Source organism: Asparagus officinalis, chromosome 3, assembly GCF_001876935.1.
Source record: "Asparagus officinalis chromosome 3, Aspof.V1, whole genome shotgun sequence".
NCBI classification, from domain to species: Eukaryota; Viridiplantae; Streptophyta; class Magnoliopsida; order Asparagales; family Asparagaceae; genus Asparagus; species Asparagus officinalis.
This window is the reverse complement of record NC_033796.1, coordinates 1443289-1450421: the sequence shown is the minus strand read 5'-3', so window position 1 is coordinate 1450421 and position 7133 is coordinate 1443289.

The window sequence follows — 7133 nt, the reverse complement described above, 5'->3', positions numbered from 1 at the left end:
CAATTTCTATCACCACAGAATGCAATCAATTGACAATTTCAATAGTAAGACTCCGAAATTTGAGGAATTTATATATAGATTAGTTTCTTCAAGACTGTTCCAACAAAGTCTTACATTGATGCCAATAATTAACATTTTAAGGCATGAATGCACATGTCTCACATGTAAGCAACTAAACTTTTATGAATGGTTAACAAGTAATATTATAATAAAAAAAATCTTATCGACACTTCATTATCGCGCATGTGCGTACGTCACAAGCGTTGGTTATGTTCTTGACTTTGGACAATGAAATATCTAATTTACACTTTAATTAACTCTAGGCAATTAGAAAGTTAAGGACCTTTGTAAATTTAATGACTTCAAATTTTTACTAGGGTTTACAATAAAACAAAAACAAATAGCCTTCAAACCCTCTAGAGAATGCCACGTCAGCTTCCTCCTTCACAAATTTTTTTGACATGTGTCGTCCCGTCTAAATTGTCCATCAAATAATTAAAATCCTACATGTAATATCACACTTTAATTTAAAAATCTCCATATTTAGTAAAATACGATATTTCCTCAATCACCATATCTTCTATACCTAATCGTAAATATCCCAAATATTCCAAAAAAATCACGTTCCTCTTTCTTTACTCACTTCTGCTCGATAAAAAAATTCCACTAAAAAATTCTACAAAAAGTTGAAAAATTTTTTGCTGAAAATAATTTCGCAAAAAGAAATCCTTGAGCCGCTACTGCTTGGTGAAATTTTTAGACAAAAAAATAATCACAAAAAATCTCTTCCCTGAGCTGCTATTGTTCGGTGAAAAAAATCTTACCAAAAATGATACGAGTCGCCGAGGGAGCATCTTTAATCGCGTAATTATCAAAGGAGGGTTTTGAGAAGGAAACAGTAAAACATAAAAAACAATTCAATTGACAAAGGAAAATACCTTCTCTAGATTATGAAGAACAAAAGATTACAAAATCACTCTCTCACAATTTTTCTAGAATAAAAAACAACTTCTCTATCCTCTTTAAACTCTAATCTTATGTTTAGAAACCCTAAACAATACCTATTTATATGTTAAACAATATGGATGGCAAAATCGTAAATACCCAAGCTAAACACAACTTGGATTCGCATCAAAACAGGAGTCTAGTTCGGATTTTTGATTTTTGGATTTTAAGAATATCGCAAAATCGTAAAAATTCTCTAGATTTTTGGAATTTGGATTTTTTTTGAGAGTATCCGAAATTCTAATTTTTTCCTAAAATAACTAAAATTCAGATATTTTTGTTGCCATTTTTGAAAAAACAATTTACATTTTTATAGAAATTATATTTTTGAATTTAGGAATTTTCCCTCAAATTATTAAAAATTTGAAATTCTAAAAAAATATAATTTTAATTTTTTTAAAATTACGATATTGTTCTTAATTTTGAAAAATAAAACTTTAATTAAAATTTTTTACTTCAGAATATATGCAATTCTAAATTTTTAGATATTTAAATTTACAGAATTATTTATCTTTTGAGTTAACACTTCGTTAAACTTTTTATTTTAATTTTGCACTTTTAATTTTAGTTATTTTTTAAAATCCAAATTAATTCAAATTTTTTTGGATTTTCAAAAAAAATTACAACTCTAATTTTTTAGAAATTTTAATTTTAATCAAAATACTAATTGAGACGAAAAATGTTCCTAATTTGACAATTATCAGTATCCATTATTTAGAAAAATGAAATATTTGAATTTCTAGCTTTTTATTTATACTTATTTTTTAAAATCTAATTTTATTTGAGTTTTTTTTTTTGGGTTTTCTAAAAATATATAATTCATGAAAATAAATATTGAGTGACAAATTAAAAAAAATTACTTTTTGGGATTTTCTGTAATTCCAAAATTTTTAAGAATATAATTTTATTTTTTGATTATATGAATTTAAGAAATCTCTTAAATTGTAGTTTTTTAGAATATTCTATCAATGGTAATTCTGATATAATATTTATTCAAAAACTAATCGGATTATTTATTATTTATATAATTCACTATTTTGAAATACCAAAAATATTTTAGTTAATATTATTTAAATATATTGAATCATTACTGTGTTAAAGATTAATTATTTTACTATTATTTAGGAAATCTAATAATGAATTTTCAATAATAAAGAACAATTTGTAGTAATAAGTTCATTTCCGAAATACGACTGACTTTTTAAAATTCAAAAAATTCGAATTACCAATTCTATTAGTTGTGCTACGATATTTTGAAAGTTAAAAAAGAGACAGAATTGTTTGCTATGTTTTAAAATATATCTATTTTCAATAAATTTGTCATCAGTATTAAATTATAAATTTAAAAACTATATTAGGAATCAAACTGTCTAAAATAATAGAATATTGTTTTGTAAAACAATCATTAATCAAATATTTTGGTAATTGTTATATCACCTATAATTTTGGAAACTTTTAAGTAAATTTGCACGTAAATTTTCCATATTAAATTATAGGAATTATTATAATTTGATTAGATCATAATTCAACATAATTTACCAAAAATAAAATTGCCATCTTATATACTTACCATATGCATTTGAAATTTTCAAAAAATAGAGGGAAATAAAATTTTAAATATATGCAAAATGACTCGAAGGTAATGGTGAATTATGTTTAAATCATATCCTCAAACTTTACATCTATCTATAAAGTAAATAAAATTTAAATAGATGTGAAATATATTTAAGCAAATATTACATCTATGAGATATATTTAATATATCTACTTTATATGTTATAAAAATCTGAAAATGACAGCTAAATCGAAATGTATAATTTTTAGTATTGTCACTTATTATTTATGATTATCATATAGTTTGATATTATGTATGGCATATAATCAAAAATTTATGAGTGGGTAATATCTGAAAAAAATCTTGAATATCTTTTAATTATAATCTTATATTTTTATATTATATATGGTTAACAATTAGAAATTTATGATTGAATAATATCTGAAAAATCTAAAAATATCTTTTAATTATAATATAGTTATAATATACCATTATATATATATAATATATATATTATATATATATATATATAATATATATATATATATATATATATATATATATATATATTATATATATATATATATATATATATATATATATATATATATATATATATATTAGGTGTACATAAACTTATATTAGGTCTTGCATTAGGAGGGGATTTCCTCGCTTGACCGCCTCTAAAATGCACATGATTTGAGGCGACATTGTGGATGATGCGCTCCATTGAAGCTGAATACGATATTCTGAAACGGCCGCAAACACACTAAAGTTTGTGTTGGTGACACCGCGTCGTCGTTTGACCCTTCATCCATCGTATTAATTTTAACGGTTTGAATGAATGGAGGGGGGAAACTTTTTCACATGGCTTGCGATGGGAGGGTCAAAAGAGCGACAGGGGTTCACCCCAACTTGGGTGTTGGGGTTTAGAATATGTAGATCAGTTCACACGGAGCGAATGCATCCATCAATGTGCGGTCATCATATTAAGATTTTAGAGGGGTCAAGGAGGAAATCTCCGCGCTCGTATGACAAGATAGCCATTATATCTGCATATATATATATGATAGTATATATATATATATATTATATATATATATACTATATATATATTATATATATATATGATAATATATATAGTATATGATGGAAAAGTGAATCTAAGGTGAGCACCCTAGGGCTCGCCAACCTAAGGACGCGGGCCGTAAAAATCACATCATTGCCGCTACATATTTTTTAGCGATCCGCTCCGTCTGAACTTGATCTAACAGTACGTTGCTTAAATAAAGCTCAAGCACAGACCAATTTTGGGGTGAACCCGTCGTGTTTGACGCATTCGTTGAGTCGTCCAAAAGTTCTATTCATGCGTCGAGACGGCGTTAATATTGTGACGGAGTGGGATGAAGGGTCAAACACGTACGGTTCACACCCAAAATTGGTGTGTTTAAGGTTAAAGCAAGCGTGTAAATCGAAGTTCAACGGAGCGGATCGTAAAAAATATTAGGGATGATGTGATTTTAGGCCGCGTCCTTAGGTGGCGGCCTAGGGTGTGCACCTTAAGATTCACTTTTCCATATATATATAATATATATATATATATAATATATATATATATAGTATATATATAGTAATAATATATATATAATATATATATATATAGAATGAGAGAGAAGAGAGAAAGAGAGAGAGAGAGAGAAAATGAGCTAGGCTTGGTACCGCAAGGTCACAAAAAAGTTTGTGTTTAGGTAGTGAGGTGCAATAAAATCCGGCCTTCACTGCATGGTCAAAATAATTACAGTATCGGCTCATGTATTCCTAACCCATGTGAATGTGCGTCGCCCTATTTTGACATGAGTGGAGGAGATTGTGCCACCGTTCACTACCGACAGCAATAAAATTTGTGTGGTACCAAGCATACCCATATTCCTCATATTATATTAATATATATACTATATATATATATATATATATATTATATTATACTATATATATGAAGGCAAGACTCCTGGTCAACATAAGTTGATGTCCATCCATGTCAAAAGTTTGTAGCCACACATTTATTAATATAAAACACTTTTTTATATAATACATTGATCCCTAGGCAATATGAGTGGTTAAAAACTTTGGTGGACACACTATTCCCTATCCACTTAAGTTGACACAAGTTTTCACCTATATATAGACACGCACGCATATATTATTGTAGAGGATGGACTAGTTCTTCATTTGGGGGTCTAGAATCAATTACTATTGCTCGTCTCGCAAATGGTATTTTTATAATTCATTTATTTTTTAAATTTTAACTATATAATTGATATTTACTAATAGTTTATAGTTTATAGAAAATTTTAAATATATTATATTTAAATCAAACATTTGTGCTAGTTATTCTTTTTTTAAATTATTATTAACTGTATGCACAATTTTCTAAACTTAAAATAAAATACTCACTTAAATATACTACACGTTTAAACTTAAATATTGAATATTATTCTAATCATTGATTAATCTTGACATTTTGTAAATGTATTAATATTTATTTATAAACTTGTTATATTAATAATTATTTACTTAATTAATATATTAATATGTAACCGAAAATATACTATTTATTTACTTGCTCATTGTATTTTGTATTTCATTATGATTTTTTGAATTTTCTAGAATATATATTCAGTTATTTCTAAATTGGCAACATTATCTACATACTTAAAGGATAAATGTTTAACTTATATTTAAATATTTATCTTCATAGAATAATGGTCTTGAGAATTAAAAATAAATATAAACTATTATTCATTAAAACAACATAGGACTTTATTTTTAATGAACTATAAAAATTAAATGTATCTTAAATTTTATAGAAAATAGTTACATAAAATAAGATACATAACTTCCATAAAATTATATGTTACTAGTTATTTTATCTTTATTTAATATTAAAATAAGTATTTAATTTTAATTTTAATGAATAAATTTTATATTAACTAAAAATTATATTTACTAAAAATTATATTAATAGATAAATATGTTAACTAAAAATTTAAAATTGTATATAAACAAAATTTAAAGGTAGGTAGGATTTGATTAGATCATAGTTTGTCAAAATATAATAACATAAATTCATTATTTTTAGTTAGTATAGTTTTAGGTACTAGCTGTGTATAAATTAATCTAAGTTTTGGCAAAATTTTATATTAACTATTATTTTATATATTATTATTTCAGCAATTGTTAACATAGAAAAAAATTAATTCTTTTATTATTATGAAATTTTAATATTTGGAGTGATTGATTTATTATATTTGCTGATTAGTAATGATTAATGTGTTTTTTTAAATTTATTCGATAATATTTTATTAATTACTGTTACTAAAATTTTAAATTCATTACATCATTTTATTTAAAATTATATTGATATTAAATTTATTTGCATGTTAAGATAAAATAATAAATTTGCAGCATACACGCCATTAAAAGTGCTCCACATAGATGAAAATGATGTCATCCTAAGAGAAAGAATTTTAACTATTATTCCCTTTGATAACGAGGTAAATTTTAAAATTTAAATATATTGATAAACATAAATTTAAATAATACATCTTTTTCTTTATTTATAATATATATTATTTAACTTTTCCCAAAGCACTCATGTACATCATTTTTCCTGTAAGAATGATGCATTATGACTGAGAAAATTAATACAAGAAGAAAATAATTATATTTTCTCAAACGTAAAGATTGCTACTGTAAATAAGATATATAAACCAGTAAACACTCTAGTATCTATTTATTTGTGTTACCAACAAACATTAATTCTTGAGAGGTGGATGCAATGATATTAAAAATACAAATTCAAGTTTCTTCCTTATGGGGAGATTGCATCAAAAATCGATTCAAAAAAATTTCTTAAGCGTATGCTCTAAATTTATATTCCTACTAGATTATCATGTATCTCAAAGTATACTAAATTTAAACTTGTTTTTCATAGATGTGATTGGAATAGTTGAAGATATTTATGTGATTGATAACATGAACGGGAATACAAAAATAATTTTGTTTAGAAGCTTTACAATGGTGATCATAAGCAAGTTATAAATTTATTATTACTTATATGAAAATGGCCAAAATAGATTTTATAACATAATTATTAAATATACATTTTCATTCTTTTATCAGCTTCAACACTACCATCCACTTCTCTGTGGGAAGATTTTATAAAAATAGGGAGCATCAAAGCTCAATAGTTTATCCACTGTGATAAGTTCTAATATATATATATATATATATATATTATATATATATATATATAATATATATATATATATATATATATATATATAAGGGTATATATATATAATATATATATTAACTGTTGATAATTATAGAAAATGTGTCAGTGCCGCAAAAAAACAAGAGGATGTGGTCCAACCCGCCCCCCCCCCCCCCCCCGCAATTATTTTATTGGGTGACAAAGGCCGCTAATATAACATCCACTTGTGTTTCAGCCCCTATTTAGCTTTCCAACACAAAACAGTGACAAATATTTGTTCAAAACCTAAAACTGCCC